A 27,863-nucleotide genomic window follows, 5' to 3' on the forward strand; every position below is an offset into this window, starting at 1 on the left:
TGTTCTAGGACTAATTTTTCCAACTATGAGTTCACAAAAATACACTAATTGTGATAGTTGAAAATAAAAATATAGAAACTTATTTTTCTATTTTTTCAAGAATGAAATCAAATTAGAAATATTTTTAAAAAAGAGGAAGTAGAGGAACAACTCCTTCCACAATAGCATCCAAAAAAATGAAATATCTAGAAATCAACCTAATTAAAGAAATCAAAGACCTCTACTCTGTAAATCCAGCACTCTGAAAAGAGATTGAAGAGGATATCAGAAAATGGAAAGACACCCCTTGCTCCTGGGTAAGAATAACCAATATAGTGAAAATGCCCATACTTTCAAAGGTATTATACAGATTCAGTGAAATCCCAATTGAAATTCCAGCAGTATACTTCACATATCTTGAGAAAACAATCCAAAAATTCATTTGGAAGAAGAAGAGACCTAGAATACCATCCCCAATTCGAGGCAACAAAGATAAGTTAGGAGGTATCACAATCCCCAACTTGAAACAATACTATAAAACTGCTGTGATAAAAACAGCATGGTATCCACAAAGAAACAGACCTGATGATCAGTGGAACAGATTAGAAGATGCGGAAACAATTTCAGACATACTCTCCTTAATCAGTGCTACAAAAATTGGGTTTCAACTTGCCAAAGACTAAAACTAGACCTATATCTCTCAGTATGCACTAAACTAAAATCAAAATGGATCAAAAATCTAAATATTAAAACAGTAATACTTAACTGCCTAGAAGAGAGGTTAGGTAGAACTCTTGAAGACATTGACATAGGAAAAGACTTTATGAACAAATCCTCAGCAGCATGAGAACTTGCACAAAGAATTAACAACTGGGATCTCATTGTATTAAAAAGTTTTTGCAGTGCAAGAGAAACCACCAACAGAGCTAAGAGACAAACTACAAAGTGGGAAAAAGAATTTACTAGTTACTCCTCAGATGAAGGACTACTATCTAGAATATATAAAGAACTCAAAAAATCAGATCCCCCAAATATAAAGACTCACTTCAAAAATGAGCAGACATTCCTCAGACAAACAAGTAAAAGCAGCAAATAAATGTGTGAAAAAATGTTCTACATCACTGGTCATTCACAAAATGCAGTTGAAAACAATACTGAGATTCCACCTTACCCTAGAAAGAATGGCTGCTATCAAGAAATCAACCAAGAAAAATTGTTGGCAGGGTTGTGGGCAAAAGGAACCCTTCTCCTTTGTTGGTGGGAGTGCAGACTGATAAAATCACTGTGGGGAGCCAGCGATTTAGCTCAGCGGTTTGGTGGCCTGCCTTGCAAGCACAAGGACCCAAGTTCAATCCCGGGTACAAAAAAAAAAAAATCACTGTGTAAATCTATATGGAGATACCTCAAAAAAGTAGGATTAGTGGTCTCATTTGACCCAGCTATTCCCCTCCTGAGTATCTTCCCAAAGTATTAAAGAATCATACCACAGCTATGTTCACAGCAGCACAGCTTGTAGTTTATACTTGGAAATAGCCCAGTTGCCCATCAATGGGAGACTGTATAAAGACAATATGTGTGTGTGTTTTGTTTTGTTTTGTTTAATTTAATAAAATGGAGTACTACCTCAGCCATAAAGAATGAGAATCTAGACACACTTGCAGCTAAATGGATGCACATTGAGGCCATATTCTTAAATGAAAGAAATAGGACACACATGTGTAAATACCAAATACTTTCTCTGGTGTTAGAAACTGAAAGTGTAAATACTAATCAATATGTATAATGAGTAACGTGAAAGAAGAAGAAAAGGTCTAAAGGGGAAGGGGAAGTGGGAGGGGTAGGGGAAAGGAATAAATATGTGAAAAGGAAAAAATGCAAACAAAGTCTTTGCAAGTAAGGAGGGGTGAATAGGTTGAAGGGAGGGCAGAGGACTGGGGGGAAAATTTAGAACAAATATATATCATGTTAAAGACACAAATTCCCAATGATGAATGTCATCATATTGTATACCTGTAATATACCAGTAAAATTAATGGGGGAAAAAAACATGCAAACTAGTTAATGTGCAAACACATATTTATACATCCAAATTAGTAGTGTTTCATGTATCTGTGTTGCACTTGTGTGTAAATAATGTATATAGCCACTTGCATTTATCTTTATCTCTATTTTATATGTATTAAATTAATGAAAGTTTTTATGAACAGACACAGATTCCCAGTATTCCTTTGTATGTATATCATGAAATTACTTAATATATGTAAGAAAACACTTATTTTTATGCGATGTGTTTAGTTGTATTTAATCATATATATTTTAAGCATGCTAGGTGCAAAAAAAAATGCTTAAATCATAGATGCTTAAAGTCATAGCTGTAGCCAAGGCATGACTTTTCTGGTTCTGGTAGCACATTCCCCAGTGACATGATTATTAGTTCCACTGGGACCAGTTTAAAACCATGCACCCATATTCTCATGGTTTGAATAAGAAAATGTATCAACTACCCAAAAAACAGAAGCAGAAGAAAACCGTAGGAAAATTGGGTATAAAAAGTACTTCTCCCTCCTCAGTCAACACTTTAAAAGTTTTATAGAAACAACTTCTTACTTATATTTTATTATTATGTCTCTTAAAGTATTTAAAAATCAGGAGTCTGAAATTCAGCTTATGTTCTTTACAGTTTATCCCTTGGGAAAATATTATTTGTACCATGTGAGATATTCTAGTGCATTAAACACTGATTTACAACAAAGGACATTACATTCACCAAGCAAGCACTCTCATATGCAAGTTATTGTGCTAAATCCCTGTATACAAAAAACTCTAGACTCATAAAACCACTATGGATTTAGCTATTATTCCCAATTACAAAAGTAGCTGAAATAGCAATGTTACTGGAAGGACTTTCTACTTGGCTCCAAAAATTACAATACACACATAAATACAATGTGCTCATTTCTGTCTTTCACCCTCTTTGCATAATCATTGCCATATACAATTTACATGAATTTCCATGCATATACTCCTTTATGTACTTTAGCAATTATTTGATGGCTATTTAATAACTACTAAAATACACTTCACCCAGAGCTTCATGCAACTGCCAATTTTTGTGTCATCTTTATAGAAATATTATTCCAATTTCATTCTCTGTCCATATAATTTTGTTAAATAACACTTACTTCTTTCTAGAGTGATCACACTGGTGGTGTGGACTCTTTATTTTATGGATTTATTGTGCTTCTGCACAATTCACTGTAAGCAACCTGACAGTAGGGACTATGTATAATTAAATGATGTGTATCCAGTGACTGTAACTATGCTTGGAACAAAGTAAGTATTAATAAAACACTTGTGACTGACAGGATGAATAAGACTGTGTAAATGAGTCCAAAGAACTGTGCTATACAAAGTTAGATTATCTTTAAATCTGTAATGATGTCTTGCTACCAGGGAGTAGATACCAATTCTCAGAAGCTCAAATTACATAAACCCCCAAATTTTTTAAATTGAAGGTCACCATCTGGAATCAGATCCACACATACTTCCATCCAGAACCCTGGGCTAGGAAGAATTACATTCCAGAAATTTTCATTAATTCTCAGATTTTTATTTTATTTATTAAATTAACAGTTGTCACTGGAGTTATGTAAAAAGTCAAAAGCCCCATCTTCTTCTTAACTCAAGACAGTCAATCCAACATTGTATTTGACTATACATATCAACATTATGTATGAATAAAAAGTATAATCATAGTAGTTTAAAATTAGAATAAAATAATGAAAATATATAGTGGTGTTGTTAAATATTTATAATGATTAATGTTAAGCATTTATAATGAGTGGACAAAATGAGATCATTTAATAATTTTAAAGCATAAAGACCTATTTACCTAATGATTTTTGATATCTAACAAAATTCATGTTGGGTCACTTAACTATATATTGTGTAGTACAGTGTATTATTATGTTATATTAATTATTATGTTATATTAATTACAATAGCATTACTAAAATTTTATAACATTCATTGATTCAGTTAATGATTAACATTTCAAGCTAGATATGGCAGAAATACTGTGACACTTTAATAAAGATAATCAGTATAGAGATATTAAATTATTTAGCTTATTCAGTATTTGACAAATGTTAACTGAATGTTTATGATGGGCCAATCAAGGAGTAAAATAGAAATGCTCACTCTTAATCTAGAATTTTTAGGGTGTGAGAGAAACACAGTCATCAATGACACGAATAAACAAAATTGTTTAAACAATACGGAAAAAGTAAGCATAACGTACAAGGAACTTGTAGAAAGTTATCTTCAAGATTTCAGTTAGACCTCTCTCAAAGAAATAACATTTGAGCTTAGATCTGAAGAATGTATAGAAATTACCATAAAGGAGAGTGAAATGATTATATATTGTAAAAAAAATAATCAGGTAAGAAAAAACAAAAAACCTAACATGGATGGGAGCTGCTACTTGAATCTAACTCTTCTACTTCCTAATTCAATATTGTTGTACTATTGATTTGCAATTACCTCAAGTTGCAATTAGCTTATTCTGAGCAAGTGCATAAACTATTCCACAGAGGATATGATACCCTATTCTAAGATACCAGTCTGGGCACTGTAACGAAAAGAAAAAGAAAAACAAACAATCCCTTGGGGAAGCAGAGCACTGCAATTATTTTGCCACAGGCCCTTATACATAGGGCCACTTGGCCCTTGATTTCATCTGTTTAACCAGCACACTATGCAAAGAGTATGTTTTAAATGTGCAATAATGTGATCATACTGTAAAGCACACATAACAATCATACTCAGGATTTAAGGGGGATCAATTACAGAACCACCCCCCATACCAAAATCACTGCGTGCTCAAGTCCCTGATATAAAATGGTGTTCCATATAATATATGCACATACTCCCATATAATTTAAATCATCTCTAGATTGCCTATGATACCACATACAATGTATAGAACATAAATAGTTGTTTTAGTATATACTTAGGCAGTGAAGAAAAAGTGTACACCTATTCAAGAGAGACACAATTTTCATATATTTTTGTCATAGAATCCCTGGGTATTGAAGGCTGTGTTATTTGAGAAACTTCTAGATGTCATTGTTGTTCTAAGTATATGCACACCAGAGAAAAATATTATTAATCAAAATTAAAAAGTCTTACTTTACCTTTTATATTCTAATATGGGAGACATAACAAGCAATGGATGTAAAAATAGGTATATTTGATGTATTTAAAAGATGATTTAGACAGAAAGAGAAAAAGTAACTATATTCGAAGCACGTTTCTGTTGTCAGTATCTAGTTTTACTCTAATATGGTACGAGAGCTCACTTTGCAGGACATGCATTTCCTTGGATGTTAAGGCCTTTTATCATTGTTATGAACATGGCATATTTTGAAAAAGAAAATTCCCAGAATAGGAAAATCAATGAAGATGGAGAATAGCTCAGTGGTTAGTTAGACTTAGATAGAAGGGATTAGAAAATGATAGCTGGTAGGTGGAGTGTTTTGATTTGGACTAACAAAAATGACCTAAATTTGATTGTGTTTATAGTTGTACAACTCTGTCAATGTGCTAACTGTGTTGATTTACATTTTCAGTTTGTAATTGTGTGGTATGCAGGTTTTTGGTTCAAAAAAGTTGTTTATTAAAAAAAATCGTAAGTATTATGCAAATGGTAAAAATAGATTGGTAGCAGTAAAATAAGTATTTTTTTAAAAAAATAGCTGAAAAGGGCTGGAGATTTAGCTCAGCGGTTCGGTGGCCTGCCTTGCAAGCGCAAGGACCTGAGTTCAATCCCTGGTACCAAAAAAAAAAAAAAAAGCTGAAAATGATACCAATCATACCAATGTATAACTTGGAATTTCAACACAATGGTCCAAAAAAGATATATAACACAGTGCCACTTGTGTTGTTTAGATATGTGGAAATGAGTGTACCAGGGAAGCAAACATGTATTACTAAGTACTAAGGACTTCATATTTTTGAAGAATAATAAACAATCCAATGGTGCTAATGATGAGTAAATAAAGAGATGTGACATAAAGAAAAAAAAAAAAAGGAGACAGAGACCAGATAATGTGGAGTTTGATCAATGGGTATCCAGTCGAGGGGAAGATCAGAGCAAAGAAGGAGATTATCTTATTTTAGGTGTTAGAATCATTGAAAATCAAAGATAGAGAGCTTGTTTAGGGAAAGAGGTTGGGTTATTTCATAATCCAGTCATTCAGTGAATTGGCCTGAATTTGATGGATTTGTGCATGTAGAAAAAGTGAGCATTTCACTTATTTTGAAGGTGGAAGTGACAGGATGTCATAAATGTCATTCTGGCTTTTGATCCAAGCAGTTTCAGAGATGAATATGGTTCTTTAAGATCTAACAACTTAAAAACTACAATATCAAACTCATAGAACCAAAGAATAGAACAGTGGTGGGTGAAGAATGGTGAATTTTGGACAAAGGGTACAAACTACCAGGTTGCAGTTATAAATAAATTCTGAAGACAATTTAAAAAAACATAGTGAATATAGTTCATGTACACTTGAAAATTTGTTATACAAGTAGATTTATAAATTTTCTGTCACAAAAGATGATGGGAGATGAGGTGGTGGATATGTTAATTCTCCTGATTTAACCATAATGCATATAAGTAACTAAACTTGGTATTGCATAGGAATAATTTCACTTGTCAATTCAAAAAATTTAAATACAAACTGACAATTTGCTAAACTGACAATGCAGTTGTCTTAGGAATTGCTTAGGAGATTAGAAAATCGTACTTCTGGGTGTATCTGGTGGGACATGAAGACATCCATGTGGACCTGTCCTTCCTCTCAGGAAGTGTCCGCATGATCTGCTTCCCAGCTGCCATGAAATGAGCAGTTCTGCTTCACCACATCCTTCCAACACAATATTTCTTTTCTGGAGTCAGTTGACCAGGGTACAACAATTCTGAAACTTTCTGCCAAATAAGCTTTTTATCCTTTAAGCTTTGCATGTAAGGCATTATTCCTCAGCTGCAGGAGAGCTAACCAGTATGTGCAGAAAACTCCAAAACTAAAAGGCACATTTTCTCTCTCCACTTGCCTTTCGTTCCATGTACTAGCATAAAAGAGAAATAAGATAACTACAAAAAGTAACCCTGTACAGAATTGGGAGCATTTCTACTCTAGCAGTTCCTCATCCAAATTCACTAGCACACCGTGACAATTAATTGTGATCTGTAAACTTGACATGATTAAGATACATCTAGCAGATTAATAAAGCACACTTCTGGGTGTGTATGTGTGTGGTCAGACATTCAGAGATCAGTGGAATGTAGGCCAGCAACAGAGGGGAAATGCTCCTTAGTACTAACTGTGAGTGGTATCATCCAATAGGCTTGCAACCCAAATGGAATAAAAGGGAAGAGAGAGGAAGTGCTCCATTTGGCCGGACTGGTTGTATCTTTTGCTAGCACTGTGGCTGTGGATATCAGACTCGAGCTTCTTCAGCCTTTCAGAATAGACACGCACCGTTTACTCTCCAGGGAACTCTCAGGTCTCCAGCTTCCTATTCTGAGATTATGAGTCCTTAGGATGGAAAAACTCCTTGATTTTCTGGTTCACCAATCTGCAGTCATCAATTTGGACTCTCCTGCCTCTGATCCTGTTGCTATCTATCTAATAAATCCCCTTTCATAATTCATATATGTGTGTATACAGTTCTCTGTAAAAGCCTGACCAATATACATACTCCATTAGACGCATGGGAACAAAGCCCTTCCCATCAGTAGAGAAGATTCCTCTGTTAGTCTCTGTTACAGTTTCTGGGTCCATTTCTGTGAAAGGCTCACTCATCCATCATATTTATTGCCCCTAACATTGCCTGCTATAAGTCTTTACCTTATTTATTATTTTGTAGTTCTATATTTGAATTAGGCTTGGGAGATGAAGCTCATCTTGACAGTCAGAATTATTTTATGACTTAGTTCATGTTGGTACAGTCTCGGACTGGGGAAAGAATTTAAGCATTAAACAAGTATAGACTTTGGAAGGCTAGGCAGGTAGGTCCATAGACAATATAAGCAATCCCTTGAGAAAATAGTATGTTTTGTGTCTTCTGCACAGCACTGTGAATGGAGAGACTCAGGCACGGTCTACGTATAACTTCTAATCCTGAAATGTTTTATTCTACCGTCCATTCCTTATCTCCTTTTCCATCATGGAATTGCCTTGAGATTATGTAAAATAAAGGCTTAGGTGGACTGCCAATATTGTCATTCTCAATTTTCTATTGAGCAATTTTCCATTGCCAGCCAAAGCTCTCTTAATGGTAGTTGTTTAAATCCTTGGGGCCCTACTGTCACCGTTTCAAAGGTGGTGTCTTCAGTAACCACTGTCACTTTCAGTACACAAAAGCAGTATACAGTTGGCTTTCAATCATATGAAAGTTTAAATTAATAGAACTTTGAAGAATGAGATCAAAACAATCTCAATTTTTCAAGCTGTGTTCTTTAATATCTCTCCTTTGAAACCAACATTTCAATGGTGTTGCATTATTAATAGGATTAACTACTTAAACAGATTTTGTCTGTTAACTGTGATATGTCAAATTGAATGGATTGAGAAATACCTAATGGATTAGTAAATCACAGTTCTGGCTATGTCTGTGGTTGATTAGCATGTAGGCCAGCAAACTGAGGAGGAAAGAGGCATCCTAGGTGCTGGTGGCATGAAGCATTAGGCTTGTCTGTAATCTGGATGGAATAAAACAGGAACAAAGAAGGAAGTGTGTGGAGCTTAAAAAGTTCCTGTCTTAAGTGGGCGCTTCCTTTGCTGCCATTACTGTCAAACATTGAACTGCATTTTCTTTAGCCTTCCAATGCACACTCTCAAGAGCAATCCTCTAGTGAGCTTCCAGTTCTTCAAATTTGGTCAGAGGTTGTATCCTTGATCTCTTTTGTTCTACACCTTCTGCCTTGTTGGGCTGAGCAGCTAATTGGTCCTCTGGCTCACCAGAGTATGGATGACAATGATGGACTAAGGCCAGGCCTGTAAACCTGAGGCATTGGGTAGATATGGAAACAGCTGGAGAAAGAAGAGAAGGCCCAACTTGAAGCCTCCTGTATGGGACAGAGTAGCTTTCTGAGTTAAGCATTAACCCAGGATCAAGATACCCAGGTCTAAATACAATGGGAGAAAGTTACAGGTAACTAGTTTACATGAAATAGGTTTCTGGGCATTGGCCCAGTGGTCTTTAGAAACCTTGGCTGACCCTCACCCTGATTACCACGTCACTGACTATGCTATTTTGACCCATCCTACTGTCATAGACTCTGGGCACCATTACAGTTTATTCAAGAGACAATAAATGGCAAAATCCTCATTAATGGGGAAGCAGATCCTCTTGTGAAAAACTGATTTCTCTTCAGAGTGACAATGGGCCTTCTTTTACATTTCAATTAACTCAAGGGTTAACAATGGTTTCAGAAAGAAAATATCACCGCCACTTTGCCTGGAGGCCTCATTTCTCCAGAAAGGTTGAAAGACCCATCCATACCCTAAAAGATTCTGGCAAAATTTTGCCAAGAGACTTATGATGTATGGCTTAGGTTGCTTCCAACAACCCTCATGAGGGTTTACAACTTGCTAAAGACTGGGATAAATATGAGTCCATGTGAAATGCTGTTTGGGAAGACATTTCTATTTTCTAACATGGTGATAGTTTCTGAGGCCTCTAACTTTTACAAGATCTTATTAATCTGAGCCAAGTTCAAAAAGCTATCTGACAGCATGGGGGAAAAAAAGGACTGCCAGCACCCGGACCTTGGGGGAATATATTGTGTCTGCTCTGGGGACAAAGAATTTCAGATGAAAATCAGAAACTTAAGATGGAAGTTGAAAGGCTCCTTCCCTGTCATGCTAGACACCCCAACCACAATAAAGTTGACAGGTGTAATTAGCTGGAACACTTGCCTTGATTGATGTAAAGGTCAGAGAAGGAGTTGATCTGTTCTCACACAGGGTTCAATGATCTAAGGCAGAGTCTGAGTGTAGTGCCACAGTCTGGGTGGCTAAGAAGATATTGAGTGAGTTGTATGTTACTATTAGGTAGAAGGATTGGGCTGCTTCTATGATAGTTGAGAAAGGGTATAGTCAGCATTTTCAGTGATCCAGATAGGCTATAGAACCATTCTTCATTAAATCAGCATATCGACAGTGTCTTCATCTTGAGTGAGAAAAGACAGAGTAAGTCAGAATTTTTATACTACCTCAAACTTTAATTCCCAGTTTTCATCCCTTTATTATTTTGCTTTTTTTGTTTTCAAATATGATTTCTTAAGTACATTAACCTTGATAGTTAACTTTTCAATATTTCAGGACCAACTATAAATTTTACTGATGATATAGCTTCTCTCATATTTGTGTGTGTGAGTGATCTGTATTTTTTCTTTTTGTATCAAATGAGTCTTAAAATGTTTGTTTTTGAATGGTGAACATTTACAGCCTTTAACTGAACACTATAGTTTTTGTTTTGTCTTTGCATTTATTGCTCATATTTCTAAGACATGGAAATCCAGGGGTGAAATTTTAAAAATATACATTTTCATAAAACTTTTAGGGCACTCCAGGTGCATGATTGAGGAAAACCTAATATATTTTACCTTTTCTTGTAGTTTTCTTAGTATTCTTTTGAAACTTTGTTTCTTCATTTGTTCTGGGTGTTCTAATGTTTAATACGATGTTTTCGTGACGGTTTTTGCTTTCTATATTTCTTTCTTCTTAATAACCCTTTCCATCTAGCAATGTAAATAGATTTTCACTATGTTGCTTTGATTATTTCCTCCCATTTAGATTCTCTGTATGTACTTTTAAAAATTCAACTGCAGAAATATCATAATTTCACATTCTATACACAATGCAGCTAACTTATAACTTATAACTTGTAGCTTTTTTGTTTGTTCATACAAAATGTTGGAAAAGGTATTTGATTTTCCAGGGCAATAACTTGTTCTTTAATTATACTAAAATTTTGCTTACCTGTTGCATTAAGGATTGTGGTGGTTTTATTTCTAATTGAGAAATAAGAGCTTCTATTTAGTAGAAAAAAACAACAATTTGTTCTTACTGATCCAACTTATTACCCAATGTTTCCTGTACATTTCTTTGGAGACTTAAATTATCATATTTTATAACATTAACCACTCTGTTATTTTTTCCTACATATTTAATCACTCCTGGTTTTGTGTCCATATTCTTAGATAAGGGAATAAAGTATTAGATATAAAAACCCATCTAGGTCAATATTGTTTTGCTTTATATAAAGGTCAATAGTCAAAACCCATAACAATAGCCACAGTAATATTAATACACAGATGAATGTTGTAACAAAATTTATAAATGAGTATTTTAGGTTCTAAATAAACAACAACAATGCAAAGCAAATTATTAGTGTTAATTATTAGTTTTTCTAAATTTATTTTATAAGCTTATTTGGGTTTTGTATGAAAGCACGTATAGCTAATTAATGCTCTTGTGAAAATATTTCACACACAGCACCACAGGAAACTCTTGCATTAACTTTCTTGTTAAGCTGAAAGTTATTAACATTAGTTGTGGTCTCAAAAGGTAAAGAATTCTTTTTCTAAGCATCAGTGATAATGTTCAGGGAGGATGGTCCTAAGTCATCTTTCAGCTTTTGCTTAATTTAATAGGAATTATATTCAAAGTGTCCAACCCAGTCTGAGTTTTTTTTTTAATGTTCAATATCTCTTATTCAAAAAGCTGTGGAAATGGTTTATTACAATGCCACAGGTAATTAAATGAAATTGGATCCGACAGAAACACTGTGCCGTGGTAAATGTACAAGATCCCAGTAATGAATGTAACTGTACTGTATATCTAGAATGTACCCATAAACTCAATTAAAAAAAAAAAGATGCTGGGCTCTATTATCATGCTACCTACAACCGAATCCAAATTTGCCACCTGGCTTTTAAATTATCTTTGTACCTCAGTTACTTCATTTATAAATGAGAATGGGACAAAATGATAATACCCTTATGATTTAATATAAATTTATGTGTCTAGCTGACAATGTGAAATAGGAAGAAAAGGGCTAAAGGTGTAGGGAAAGTGGAAAGGGTAAGGGAAAGGTAGTAAGGGAAAAGAAAAAAATAGTAAAAAAGTGTTTGTAAATGGGGAGGGGAGGAGGGGGTGAAGGGAGGGCAGGGACAAGGGGAAAAAAATGAGAAGTAAGACCTGTCATGTAAAGGTACAAGGTCCCAATAATGAATGTAACTGTACTGTATACATAAAATGTACCAATAAAGCCAATTTAAAAAATATTAACTTATGTGAGTGTCTTGCACTGAATAAAAGTTCTGTAACAATTACTTATTCCTTGAATCACTAATGTTAAAAGTTGGTAGTGCTCATGAAGGATGGAAATTTTGATGTTTTACCAAATATACCATATCACGCAAAAGCAAAATTCAATAGGGATAATGAAAACCAAACACCACAGCCTGTCTGTGGGTCTTCTGCAATACGAGCATACACCAGAATGTTCTCTCTGCAAGCTCACCCCTTGCCTTCAGTTGTGCTACACAAATGCTACTGTGTGGGCAGAGGCCACAGCAGGCCATTGTTACTGGAGCTTCTGTTACCACCTTTCTTTTTCTGCTGCAGCATCTCCCCAGACTTCTCAGTTTCCTCCAATAGTTATGTGGGAGTGACTTAAGGAGATTATAAACTAGCAATAATAATCATAATTTATGAGCACTAAAGAGATGCCAGCCATTGATTTCCTAGACTCCAGATCCTTCACCAAGGCGTAATTATCTTGTTAAAGGTTGAGTTCATTCTTAATGAAGAGTTAGGGGGCTGCATGTTGGAGCTGGAGAGAAGATGGCTACATCAGCGAACTGAGAATTATCAGGAAACTTCGGGTGCCTTCTAAACCTTCTTGGGCCAAGGTATCATCCAAAGTGACATGGTCCAAACTTCTGAGGTTCTTGGAGAGAAGCATTACAGTGACCTTAGAATATGCTTTGTGGAGATACCAGCACGGGCAATGAACTGAAATTGTTCCTAGCAGACTACTTTCTCATATTTTAAGCCAGACATTCATGCTTCAATTGCTTGATTCTTGGATTGTTCCAGGCGATGCTGGGAGGGGTATTTTAATGACTGAGGAAATAAGAGAACAATCTAGATCTCAGGGAAACATTTCTTTCACCAATTAATACAGGAGGTTTTCAAATTTTAGCAACCTATGTTTGCTACAATGCCATCTGTGTGTCAATTAAATAGTAGCCTTAACTGGGAGTTAAAATAAATTCTTTTAACTGAGGCCTTAATATTTCGGTAATTTGTGGAGATAAAATAGGATTAGAATCAGAAACATGGAAAGGTCAGACAAACAAACAACATTGGATTAAGGATTACTGCAACACTCTCCTCACTCTGCGGTGAGGCATATATTCCTCACCCCTCCTTCAGGTTGGCCTCAGGTATTTCCTCTTCCAAAAGAGAGGCAGAAATAACTTCAAGGACTTCCAAGCCTAAGCCATAGAACCTTTGCTGCTCCAACCAATGCTGATTTATTTTATGTAATATGATAATCTCCATTTCCATGTATTTTCCTGTGTATTCTTCATGACTGAATAATTTCCTGTTTTCTCCATTGACAGGCACCTAGTTTTACTTCATAACTTAGCTAGTCTGAACTTTTTCATACTAAACATAGGTATGTAGGCACCTCCGTAGCATCCTGACCATAATTCCTTTTTGTATATTTCGTACACACCAAGGGGCAGTATAACTGGATCAAATGATGTTCTAATTTTAGTTTTCTGAGTAACCTCCATATTGATTTTCATAGTGACTGTACTAATTTGTATTCTCATGAAGACCATATAAGTGTTTCTTTTCCCGTACTTCTTCACCAGCAGTTTCCCCCGGTGGCACTAGCAATTGAACTAGGATCTTTGCATTTCATTACCTCCCCAGCCTTTTTAATTCTATTTTATTTTTTGAGGCAGTATTATGCTATAAATCACTTAGTTGCACAGGCTGGACTCAAATTTGGAAGAACATGAAATCCCCTGCCTTAGCCTCCCAAAAAAACTGGGATCAAAAACAGATACTGCCACTTTCAGCCTTTTTTTTTTTTTTTTTTTTTTTTAAATTTTTTTTTTTTTTCTTGATAAGAGCTATTCTAACAAGGGTGAGATGGAATCTCAGCACAGCTATGCTTTGCATTTCCTTGGAGGCTAATGGTGTTGAACATTTTTTTCGTATAATTATTAGCCATTTGTACTTCTTCTTTTGAGAAATGTCTGTTCAGTCCTTTTTCCCTTTCAGTGATTGGATTATTTCGTTGTATAGGTGTCGAGATTTTTTAGTCCTTTATATATTCTGGACATTAATCCAGCAAATAGCAGAAACTTTCTCCCATTCTTTTTGCTGTGCCAAGGGTTTTTCATTTGATGCTATCCCATTGTCAATTCTTAATGTTTTCTGAGCTTTCGGGATCCTATTAAGTAAGTCATTGCCTGTGTCTGTGTGCTGAAGTGTTTCCCCTATGATTTCTTCTAGCAGTTTCAAAGTTTCTAGTCTCACATTTAGATCTTTGATAGATTGTTAGCTTAGTTTTGTACGGTGTAAGAGATAGGGATCTAGTTTAAGTCTTCTACGTGTAGCTGTCCATTTATCTCAGGCTCATTTGTTAAAGAGATTGTCTTTTTTCTAATGCTGTCTCTGGTGCATGTCTTTAGTGGCTTTTACCTGATGTGTAGATGCTTAGTTCCCAGGTTTGCATGTTGGCCTATTCCTGTCCTTCATCAGTCCTGACCTTTCTGAGAATCTTCAGGAAAAGCTGTAACTTTTTAGCCGTTAGTCTTTCACACAGATCCCTGGTTCTGAAATAATCTAACGTGTTGCAATTCAGGAATTCCTTTCTCTGGCTTCACAACCTGAACAAGAGGAAGTAATAATAATAATTTACCTGCTCTCTGTTTTCTAACTATGGTAAACTCTCTCTCTGCCTTATGGTTCCTGTGTTTCTCTTTGATCTGAGTTCAGTCTTTGTGTCTTTTGCTAGTGTTAATGGGGGAGTGAAACCTAGAAGATACGAGTGTGTGGAAATTCCATCAAGGTAGACTGGACCTATGGCATGTGACTCTCCCTTCATCGTCATTCATTCCTTCTCCCATTCTCTTCCCCATGTCAATCCAAGTTCCTACCTGTGTGAACATTCTTGTCCCTGAAGATTTATTTTAACATTCTTTGACACAGAAATTTCATTTTAGAAACTTATTTTAAAGTGATGCATTTAAATGTAAAGAAAGGTAAACATGAATTGCTATTCTGCTAAGACAGAGCTTTCTTAAGCATAGACTGAGAAGGAGACATTGGGATTCTCAAGGACCAGGAACAAGGTGTCACCAAGGCACAGAAGTGCAGGCTGGAGACCCTAATCAGGCACCATCCACATGGTGGGCAACAGTATCACTTGTTCGCAGGGTGTGGTCTCTGGGGTTTTCTGTGGCCAAGCTGTATCCTGGGTCAGGAGGCAGTGCTTTGCCTGGGAGGCACCAAAGTAGCCTTTTTCTGGAGAGAATCAAATCCCTAGCTCAGTATACAGTGCAGGTTGCAGCTTGGGCTTTGTCTGCAGAGGCAGTAAGAACATCAGTCCCAGCTTCCTTCGGGATGATGGGTGGTTTCTGCCAGAAGCTGCTGCATCTTCTGGTGAGTTCCATCCCATGACCGAAACAAGAGGCAGCACTTGTGAGCCAGGAAACGCACTGGCAGTGGTCCAGTACGCAGCTGCAAGTGGCTGCTCGGTAGGTGGCTGGAGGACTTGGGTGGGAAACAGTGATTTTCCACTCCTTAGAGTCTACCTCGTACGTGCTTTGGGTCCCTGAGGAAGGATGGTGGTCAGAAGTTAGAGACATGGAGGCAAATTGCAGTAACCCCAGCCCAGCCCTCGTGGGTAGCTCAAGAGCTTTCTGTCAAGTGCATGTCACTGTGCTGGGGACAAGTGATCCCGTGCAGAGCCTGCTCGTGGCAGGCGGCATGAGTTGGGTAGAGGGGGATACCAGTGCAGACTTAGTCCTTGAACCAAGGACTTCCCCAGATACACTTCCTGGGACTCTTCTGCTCTGTTCTGTACCTTTCCTGTCTCATGAAGAATATCTTTGAAGATTTCTATTAAAGTAGCTTTATTGAGCACACACTCCTTTTTTTTTTTTTTTTTTTTTCCTTTCAAAACCATTACTTCCTGTTCAGTTTTGAAGGATTATTTCCCTGGATGCCAAATTCTAGGTTGTCAAGTTTTCCTTCCTTTATCACACTCTCTATACATCACTGCCTATTTTTCTTGCTTTATGGTTTTGGAGGAAAAGGTATATATAGTTGTTATTCTTGTTACTTATAGGTGAGATTTCCCCTGCTCTCTGACATCCTGTAGAAGTTTTCTCTTATTCTTTGCTTTTCTGCAATTTGAAAATAATATGATGGCCGGGTGTGGTGGTACACACCTATAATCCCAGCACTCAGGAGGCTGAGGCAGGAGGATCGCTGTGAGTTTGAGACCAGCCTGGGCTACATACTGAGTTCCAGGGCAGTCTCACCTATATAGTGAGACACTACCTCAGGAAAGAAAAAAAAGAAAGAAAGAAAAGAAAATAATATGATTAGCTATATAGGTTTTTGGGATGTATGTATTCATTTTCTTCTGAGGTTGATAGATCTTTGGTGTGATTTTTATCCTTAAAATTCTCAACCAGTTATTCTAACCAGTTATTCTGTCTCTTTTTCTCTTTGTTCTCTATATGTAATTACTCTAGCACTCATATTAAATATATTATAATTCACTCACAATTGCTGGGTATGCCTTATAATTTTAAAAATTATTTTTAAATTTTTCCATACTGTAAAATCTATATTAACGTATTTTCAAACTTATTACTTTTTTTCTGTGGTAATATCTAGTTTACTGTCACACCAGTCAAAAGCAGTCTTCATGCCGGGAGTGGTGGCAATGCCTGTAATCCTAGCACTCAGGAAGCTGAGGCAGGAGGATCTCTGTGAGTTCAAGACCTGGGCTACATAGTGAGTTCCAGGTCAATCCCAACTACATAGTGAGACCCTGTCTCACAACAAACAAACAAACAAACAAAACAAAACCAAAAAAGCAGTCTTCATTTTTGTTGCAGTGTTTCTCACTCTAGCATTTGTTTTTGATACTTTCTAAAAATTTTTATCTTTCTACTCACATTACTCATGTTTTTACTGTTTTCATTAGAATTCTTAGGATATTAATTATTCTTATTTTAAATTCCTGCTTATTCCAATCTCTTGGTCATATTACAGTCTAATTTTGAAGCTTTCTTTGCTTCTTTGGTTTTGCATTTTGTTTTTTCGATGTGCTATATTTCTTCAAAGTTAGTGTGTTGGCTAGGGTTCTCTAGAAGAACAAGAATTGAGAGAAAAATGTACAGTTAGGAAAGGGTAGTTATTATAATTTTAGATTGCACAATGGCCATCTGCATGTTGGAGAGACAGTGGATCCCCTAGCTACTCAGGCCAAGGAAAGGGAAAAGCCAGAACAACTGGGATCAAATATGGTGCAGCAGTACAGGGTTGGGAAGTCTGGACATTCACCAAAGAGTCACTGATGTAACTCTACACAGCAGGCTAAAGAAAGGGGCGTCCAACGTCCAGAGGTGATGGCAGCAAAAGAAGCACAATAAGCAGACTGCAGCTCTTCGTAAATGAAGAATTACCTCTTGCTTTCCCCTTTTTTATTCCATTCAGACTACACACCTATTGGTTGGTGCCATCTACAGCTGGGATGGGTCTTTCCCCCTCAGTTTTCTCGACTGTGTTCCAGTTGACTCTATCAATGCCCCAATACACATGTCCAGAACTGTGCTTTCCTCATCTGCTAGGCAATGTGACCTATTACAATTAATGGTAGCAGCCAGACATGATGTACTGGTAAAGGAATTGAATGAGATAAAGCCTTAGTGAAAGTTTCTATGTTTATGCAGTTTGTAGTTATACTTCATTTACTCTTACTTGTGGTGTCAGAAGCTAAAATTCCTTTTAGAGTCCCTTGGATTTGTCCTTTGTCCCTCTGTTGTTCTGAGGGTTTCCAACCCAGTGATGGATAGGCTGTGAGGCTAGAAGAAGCATTATTCTATTGTTCAGTATCAGTTCAGTTAGCCAGTGTCTCCATGAAATGAATCGCAAAATAATTCCAACTTTTCTTTTTTTCCCCCTTCTTAGGTCAAACTAAAAGCATAGGGCTAATTGGGTATTTTCCTTCCCCAGTGTGGTTAATCTCTGGGAAAAAAAATCAATTAGGCTCTGATTTAATAGTTTTATTTGAGGGTAGGAAATAAGAGAACTCTGGACATATTTCAAATGATTTCTTTTCTCCTATATTTGTCAGAAACACAGGGAATTTTTGTGCTAGCTTTATCCCAAAAATGTAGGACCCAGTGAGGAAAATGGATAAATTATACAACTTCCTAAGGCAGAGTTCCCAGGGGTTTTATTGGTCTCACTGGTACATATACAGTCATCTGAGTAAGTTACTCATTAAACATTCCTACCAGACTTTTCTTCTCTGTAAATTCTGATTATCCACACTCTTCTCTTTTCTGTCCATTTTTAGGTAGTACAATAACTGTGACTTCAATTTTCTGATGGATCTGTTAAAAAGCTGCTGATTTTCAGTTTTTTTCTTTTTCTTTTTTTTTTGTATTATTAGTATAACAAGGACAATGTCTAAAATATTTACATATTAGACAAGAAACTGGATGCTTTACTGTAATTATAATGCTTCTCTTTTTTTCTAAAATAAACAAACAAAAACATAACAATACCTGAACCACTCAAGGAATATATTGGCATTTGTTGTTGATGATGTGCTCATGAGGGTTTTTTTTTTTAATTCTTTTTAATTTTCAGTACTTCCAAAATATTTTTGTTTAAAATCTTAAATGAATGAGATTGTTAATGCTATAACTAAATATGGTTTTAGTAAAAAAAATCACATTGCAAACTCTTGCTGAAGTTCAACAAAATGATTTATAGTTTAAATGTTCTTAAACACAACTGATTACTGAAAAACTGATTCTAAGGAAAAAAAAGTAAATGAAAGGTATGTTCTAATTTTTAAGAGATAGTAATTATGAGTGTACCTTTTACTTGTTACGGAGTTCAGTCTTGCTGTTGCCACTGTTTTAATTAATTCCTGAATTCCCCAGCTTTGTCTGGGGGTTCTTTGTCATCAATAATAATAATAAAAGTTAATAGGAGAAAAGCAAAAAGAATAAAACAAGAAAAAAGAAAGACAAAAGGGTAAGTTATCCCTACTAACAATAAGCACATGTATTTTGTTGGCAATATAATCAATTTTCTAGTCAAAAGGTGAAAAAAGGCTGTACGGATTTAGCAACAGTAACAATAACACTACATGCTGCCTAAAACAAGCATTGTTGCCTTGCTGTCAACATCTGTAGACTTGTCAGCCTGAATTGCAAGCCAAAAATCACGATGCTCATTTTTGAGTTATATGTTTTTAGGATTGTGTACATGAGAATATGTGCACTTTTATTGCCAAACAAAACCACATCTGCAGAACCCTTCACATGTTTAAAGGATTACATTTCAAGAAAACTGAATTGATCAATTTTTGTTGGTATATGCGTGGTTGGAGTGGTGGCCATGACAGAATGGCTTTTCTGGTTTCACTGGTTCGATCAAAGAGGTCACATCAGAAGATGAGTCTACGGGCTGCATTAGTCATAGAGAAATTCTCACTAGCTGAAAAAAGTCACCCAGGCTTCACAACATTTTGTAGAATGTGATTAAAATTATCAACCACATCAAAATACCTACTCTTGACTCATATGTCTTTGTGCAGCTCTGTGTGAAGGGATGGACAAAGAACATGCATCTTTTCTCTTATGCATTTAAGCAAGAAGTCTTTCTAAAAGTCTATCTCTGACCAGAGTGCTTGAGTTACCAGAGCTGCTCTAGAGATTGTATGACATATTCAACCTGCTCAGTGAACTCAGTCTGTCACTTTAGGGGACAGTGACAAATGCGTTGAAGTTGGCAGACAGAATGGCTGCTTTGAAAATCACAATAGAATGGGGGGGGGTCATGAATGAACAGTGAGATTTTTGAAATGTTTCAAACATTAGCAGAGATTCTGAAAGAGACTGAGCCAGCACTTTCTTTCTGCAAGCTGGTGCCTGATCACAAATTGTAGCTTTCAAAAGAGTCGAATGTTACTTCCCAACCACAGAAGATCTTTGAACAGGGAAGAAAGAGATCCGTGGCCCATTGGTGAATAAGCCAGGTAAAATAGCTTTGTTTATGATAGAAAAATTGCTTGAAATAATAAATAATGGTGTCACTCAAAGTATAGGTGAGTGTCTTAGTCACTTTTCATTTTGCTGAGACAGATACCCAACACTCAAAGTTAAAGGAGGAAAGGTTTATTTGGGCTCACATTTTGCAGAGGTTTCAGTCTAAAATCAGCTGGCTCCAAGGCAGGGTGATGCGGCAGAGGAGAAACAGCTCATGGTGGGCAAAAGGCAGCAAAGCAGTGACTTAGTGAAGAAGCAGCAAGGGACAACATATAGCAGTCTTCTTTCTGTCTCTTACATTTTATCCGGGCTTCTTTTTTGCTGTTTGTCCGTTTGTTTGTTTTGTCAAACTTGGGACCTTGCGAGGCAGGTGCGGCCCTGCTGAGCTTACTTCCCCGGCCCTTATCCAGGCTTCGTGTCCTAAGGGTAGGTCGTATTCACACTCAGGGTGGGCCTTTCCTTAGCGACACTCAGAATTATGCCAAACCAATCAGTGGACCAATTTAGCAATCAACTACCTTTGATCCACCATCGCACACTTAAATCCAGTATCACACACCTTAGATCCAGCCACCTCTGAAAAGCACCACTTATGACCACACGAGGCTTTGCGGGCATGTCTAGTCCCGAACCGGGACAGTGAGATAACCTCAAATCTCCATACATTACGGATTTAAGTCAAGACAGGATAGGCTGAGATTGCTATAAAGGCACTGAAAAGCCTGCTCGCATTTACAATGCATTATCTTCGTGAAGCAGAGTTTTCTGCAATGGCAGCCACAAAGATGAGATTACAGAGAAGGCTGGACACTGCTAACACACTTCCGGTGTCACTGTCCCCCTTCGCCTCCAAAAGGAACTACATGGTTTCAGGAAACAAGCTAAGAACTCCCACTGATTCTGCATGATGGTGAGTTGTACAATTACTTAATTATATATTACAAAGTAATAATTATAGAAAATGAATAATAAATACAACGTGCTTGAACCATCTGGAACTTCCCCAGCCATTCTCCAGCCTGTGTAAAAATTACCTTTCAGTAAACTCGTCCTTGGATCCAAAAAATTTGAGAGCCACTGATTTTTATTACTTTGATAAACCAAATAGATATTAAATTCCTTTTAGCATCCTTCTCCAAATAGAAATTTAACAGAACTTTCAATATTTGCAGACAGTGAGGAAATTATAAATTAATACCACTCTGTGAGGAATAGATTCTTTCCAGTCCAAAAGCCTTTTTGGGGCCAGGGATTTAGCTTAGTGGTGCTGTGCCTGCCTCACAAGCACAAGGTCCTGAGTTCGATCCCAGTACTGCAAACAAAACAAGACAACCTTTTTTTTTCCCCCAAAAAAATGGGACAGATATTTCTCTTGAGATTCATAGATGATTGTGTCTATTTTTAATATGTCTTCAAACTTATCTTGTATGTATGGGTAGTTTCATAAAGACATTAGGAAAGACAACAATGATTTATTTTCTGATAAGTTACCATCTATCGAGAATTAGCTAAATATGTTCAAAAAATAGGTTAATTACTTAGTAGAAGGCCAGTAGATATCATAGGGAAAAGTTCTTTAGAGAAAAGATCTGGCCTCATTTTGTTTAACATTTTTAGAAATGGTACAGTATGTGGAATAGGTTACATATTCATTTTTTTCTGAAAATTTCAAATAAGTGGAATAATTTTAATAGATACAAATGGGAAATAAAATTTTAAAATGCTATTGTATTCAATAAAATTAAGCAAAATGGCACTTAGTAAATTTCCAAGTGTTGCTTTTAGTTTGGGTCATGGAGAGTGGAGTTCTAGGTTGAAAAATCTCAAGATGGCCTTCATGGTCAAGACATCCCGACCAGTTTCCCCACTGACTACAAGTCATGTGAATTCTCTGATATGGACCCAAAGCCACATCCTGCACCAACTATTGCTATCACATTACAAAACCCACTGCCTCAGCACTGGAGATGGAGATGGAAAGCCTATTTTTAAAATTTAAAATGTTAGTTTTGTGAATTGCTATCTGAATAGCCTGATCAAATATATTGTAAAATTCTGCTTACTGCTTACAATTCCCTTTTCAGTAGTCAAATGCATATTAACATCTCTTAAGGATATTATTGCAAAACACACTCTTGAGCTTTTAAATTTATCATTGTCCGAGCCTATATGATCACAGTCTTTTTAATAGTCTGTCATTATTTTAATTTGATAAAAATTATCACTTAAATTTTTGTTTCTTATGTAAGTGCATGGAGTAAACTTACACTATAGTGTTAAACTCAGAAAATACTTTTCTACTGTAATATCTTTCATTTGAGGAAATGAAGCAGTAAAGTTAAATTGTATGATTTTAATAAATATAACTATTCTCAATTTAGAAGCTTAATTCGTCTTTTGAGTATTCTGTCTCACTAAGACATTTTCATATGAAATTATTCAGAATTCCCTATACCACAATTGCAGAAATTTTGCATTGCACAGCTGTTGGAAGAAATTGAATCCTTTACAAACAGAAGATGAGATATGCTTGATGTATGACAGATAAAGATCCAGATTCAGAAATAGATCTAATAAGTAATTTGGAGGTATAAATTATATGTCAACATGATATTAGTAGGTTCTTCTGTGCACCTCCAATTATCAGAAATTATTACAACACAGAAGTAGCCAGTAACATTATTCCAAGGAACAAGTCATGGCATGTAATTGAATCTAGCTTCCCAATTTACTGGGCTGTCCTAAAAAGAAAAATATGTGCTTCTTTCATTTTTTTCTAGCATTATTTTTGAGATGTCATATATACCTGTGGTGGTTTTTAATAATACTTATTTAAGAAAATCCAGTTTTTAAAAATTACACTACATTTCCATGTTCATAGAGTTTAGTAGTAGAAAGATTTCAGTAAGTACAATTACATTAGAATTTACATCAACGGCAATCATCCAGGACCCGTTTTTAAAATGGTTTAAAACAAACATAAGAACACCTGAGGGGTTATCTTTGTTTACCTACCAGTGCAGGGAAGTTTGCCAATGTCTTGAGGGTTTTGAGATTATAAAGCCTAAAAATTACATGAAGAGTGGTGCCTTGGTTTGCAAACTTGTTTGTTTTATGATTCTGGGGAAGATGGCCACATTTGTGTTTTTTTGTGTGGGGAAGATGGCTGTGGTCCTGTTTTTCACCTGATGTGGAGTTTGTGAACAGAAACAAAATTTTCCAAACACTATTGTTTGTAAACCAAATTGCTTACAAACAGAAGCACTTGTGAACCTAGATATTACTGTAAAACTTTACTTTCTTCAGGAGACAACTATTTTCTTGTGAAAAATCTTAAAGCTGTCTGGAGGACCTTACTGTGTCTTACTAAACAGAGTGAAAGGCATGATAAGAGGATCAAAAAATAATTTTAGGTCTAAACAAAATGCAACACCTGGCACAATTTCTTTTTCATATGGGGACTGTTAAGTTTATATATATGCACATAAAAGGGAAAAGAAAGCCAAACACTGTTTGTCCATTTTTAGAATTAATATTCTTCCTGCTACTTCCAAATAATAATGAGGCATTTCTACTTCCCTCAAGTCTCTATTTTAAGCATCAATGATGATTCTAGTTTAATTATGTGAACAAAGAAAAATGTGCAAATTTTCATGTACCTTGATTGTCTACTTCAGTGGATTATCACACTCTTGGAAATGTGATTGGATGGTGATGGCACTGACTCCACCACTGGGTTGGTTTTAGTTGAGTTCATAGTTGAATGGGCCCTTAGGAGGCAGGGCCTACCTGACTGAAGGCCGTAGGGACCATGTCTGACCCCTAAGCACTCACTTGAAGACTCTTTCCCACTCTCTACTTCCTGACCACCACGAGTTGAGCAGTTTCCTTCTGCCATGCACTCCTGCCATTACACTTCTGCCTTGGAACCAGACACCCATGGAATGGACAGAAACCTCAAAAACCAGGAGCTAAATTAACCCTCTGATTTTTAGTTATGAATGTCAGGTATCTTGTCCTAGCAATGGAAATGGTGATTAATATGCTGAATACTTTGGATACTAGATTTAAAATATTTACCTTCTTAAACATCTGTTATTTCTCTGTGGTGAAAATAGTCAAAATATCTTCTGTTTAGAAATAAAAAGTTTTTCAAATATCTATAAATCTAAAGTATTTTAAAGGTTTGATACATCAGTACTTATAAATTGACACTGATTCATGTTGCATTAAAAATACCAGGGTGATAAACTAATGGATATGACACATAAGATAACCACTAATACAACTGTAATGGAGGACCTCAATACCCAATTGTCACAAATGAACAAATGAAAAAAAATCAAGCAATAAATAATCAGAGTTGAACCAACCCCTGGGTCAAAGGGTCTTAATAGATGTGTACAGAGTGTTTTATCCAACAACAAAAATATACACATTCTTCTCAGCAGCACATAGAATTTTCTCCAGAAATAGACCACAAAACTAGGCCAATATATCATGGTTAAGTAACTGCAAAAGAATTGAAATTATCCCAGACATATTATAAGACCATAGTACAAAGTGCAATAAATAAGTCACACATGTGTAAATACCGAATAGTTTCTGTGGTGTGAAAAACTATAATAGTACATAAGATCTCTATTTTAAGCATCAATGATGATTCTAGTTTAATTATGTGAACAAAGAAAAATGTGCAAATTAATGAGATAATTGACTATGTGAAATAGGAAGAAAAGGGCTAAAGGTGTAGGAAAAGTGGGAAAGGTAATAAAGGAAAAGAAACAAATAGGAGAAAATGAAAAAGTGAAATAAATTGTTTGTAAAGGTGGAGGGGAGGAGGGCTGAAGGGAGGGCAGGGACAAGGGGAAAAAATGAGAACCAAGACCTGTCATGTAAAAGTACAAGATCCCAATAATAAATGTAACTGTACTGTATGCCTAACATGTACCAATAAACTCAATTTTTTAAAAAAAGACCATGGTACAATGAGTACAATTCAACTAGAAAATAGTGGCAAAATAATCCACATAAACTTGCAAACACATAGAAATTAAACAGTATCCTCTTGAATAATCAATGGGTCACAGATGAAACTGAAGAAGAAATCAGATAGTCTATAATCAAACTATAATACCATTACAATATATTGGAACCTTTAAAAGCAGTCCTAACAGGAAAGTTCAAAGCAGTGAATTCCCACATCAGAAAAAATAGAATGAGCTCAAATAAATAATTTAATGATAGACATTAAGGTCCTAGAAAAACATGAAAAAAATCCATAATATGAGGAAGGAAATTATGTATATCAGGGATGAAATTGAGACAAAAAACCCAAAATAATCAATGAATTAAAGAGTTCATTCTTTGAAAGATTAAACAAAATAGAAAAAAACCCTTAGCTAATCTTAGCAAGATAAGAAAGAAATGATACAAATCCCTGCAATTAAAAATGAAAAAGATGAAATCATGATGGGTTCTACTGAAATACAGAAGATTATTGGTAATTACTTTGAGAACTGGTGCTCTAATAAAATGAAAAATTCAGAGGAAATAGGTACATTCCTAGAGGCATAAGAATTGCCAAAGTTGAAACAAGAGAATATAAAAATCCTGAATACGCCAATATCAGTCAGTGGAACTGAAGAAGTAATAATTTAAAAGAAAGCTACCAATTAAGAAAAGCACAGGTCCAGATGTATTCACCACTGAACTCAATAAGAACTTTAGAGAAGATCGAATGCCAGTACCCTTTAAACTCGAATAAAATAGAAAGCGAAGCAATACTATTAAAGTGATTACCGGAAGCAAGCATTACCCTGATTCCAAAACCAGAAAAGAACCCCAACAAAAAAGAGGACCAAAACAAACAAAAAAAGAACTTTAATGAAAACAAATGCAAAAGATCTCAACAAGGTACTGGCAAACGGAATGGGGTCAAACAGTCAAATGTTCATACATCATGAGCAAGTAGGGTTCATTCCAGAGATGCCGGGATGGTTCAACACATGCAAATGAATAAGCATAATACACCCTTTAAAGAGAAGGAAGGAAAAAGTCATCTTAATAGATGCAGGAAAAGCACTTGACAAAATCTAACACCCTTTCATAATAAAAACACTGAAGAAAACAAGAAGAGAAGCTTTTAATCTCAACCTGATAAAAGCCATCTATGGCAAACCAATGGCCAACATAATACTAAATGAAGAGAAGCTGAAGGCTTTCCTTCTAAAATCAGAAACAAGGTGAGGATGTCGGAAGAAGAAGTTAAAGTATCATTATTTGCTTATGACAATATACTCTGTATAGAAGACCCTGAAAACTCCAGTAGAAGACTCCGAGAACTAATATCCAAATTTGGCAGTGTAGCAGGATACAAACTCAACACTCAAAAATCAACAGTGTTCCTGTACATCAATAACAAACTCACTGAAAATGAAATTAGGGAAACAATAAGTTTCACAGTAGCACAAAAAACAAAAATTAATAGGAATTAAACTCACCAGTGAAGTCTAAAACCTCAACAATGTAAACGATAGTACTCTGAAAAGAAATATTGAAGAGGATATCAGAAAATGGAAAGATACCCTCTGTTTCGGGATAAGCAGAACCAATACAGTCAAAATGGCCATACTTCTAAAATTGTTATACAAGTTTAATACAATCCCAATAAAAATAGCAGTACCATTTTGTGCAGAACTTGAGAGAGCAATACTAAAAGTCATACAGAAATAGAAGAGACCTAAAAGAGTATATGCAATCCTAGGCAACAAGCACAAGGCAAGGGTATCATAATCCTGGACTTCAAGTTATACTACAGAGCTAGAGTGAAAAAACAAAACAGCATGCTATTGATAAAAATACAGACTTCTAAACCAGTGGAACAGAACAAAAGATACAGAAACCAATCCAGACGCTCACTTGACAAAGGAGCCAAATTCCTTTAGGCCAGAGAAAGGACAGCCTCTTTAACAAATGGTGCTGGGAAAACTGACTATCCACATGCCGAACACTGAACCTAGACTAATATCTCTCACTTTGCACTAAACTAAAAGAAAACTGGATCAAAAATCTAAACATTAGTATAGAAACACTTAACCTGCTGGAACACAAAATAGGTCAAACTCTTGAAGATATAGACTTTCTGAACAAAACACTGATTGCACAAGAAATAATGCCAAGAATCAACAAATAGGATTATATCAAATTAAATAGCTTCTGTAAAGCAAAGAAAATCATTGACACAGTGAAAAGACAGCCTACAGAAAGAAAAAAATTTGCCATTTACTTCTTAAAGAACTAATACTTAGGATATAAAAAGAACTCAAAAAATTATATCCCTAAAAATTAAAGACATGTTAAAAGTGTGCATCTGAAATGAAGAGACACTTTTCAGATGAAGAAATAAGTCACGCTCACAAGCTTGATTTTTCTTACATGAGAAAAACACACACACACACATATATATATATATATATAT

Source organism: Fukomys damarensis, unplaced genomic scaffold (genome assembly GCF_012274545.1).
Source record: "Fukomys damarensis isolate Sample0158 unplaced genomic scaffold, DMR_v1.0_HiC HiC_scaffold_32, whole genome shotgun sequence".
Classification (NCBI taxonomy): Eukaryota; Metazoa; Chordata; class Mammalia; order Rodentia; family Bathyergidae; genus Fukomys; species Fukomys damarensis.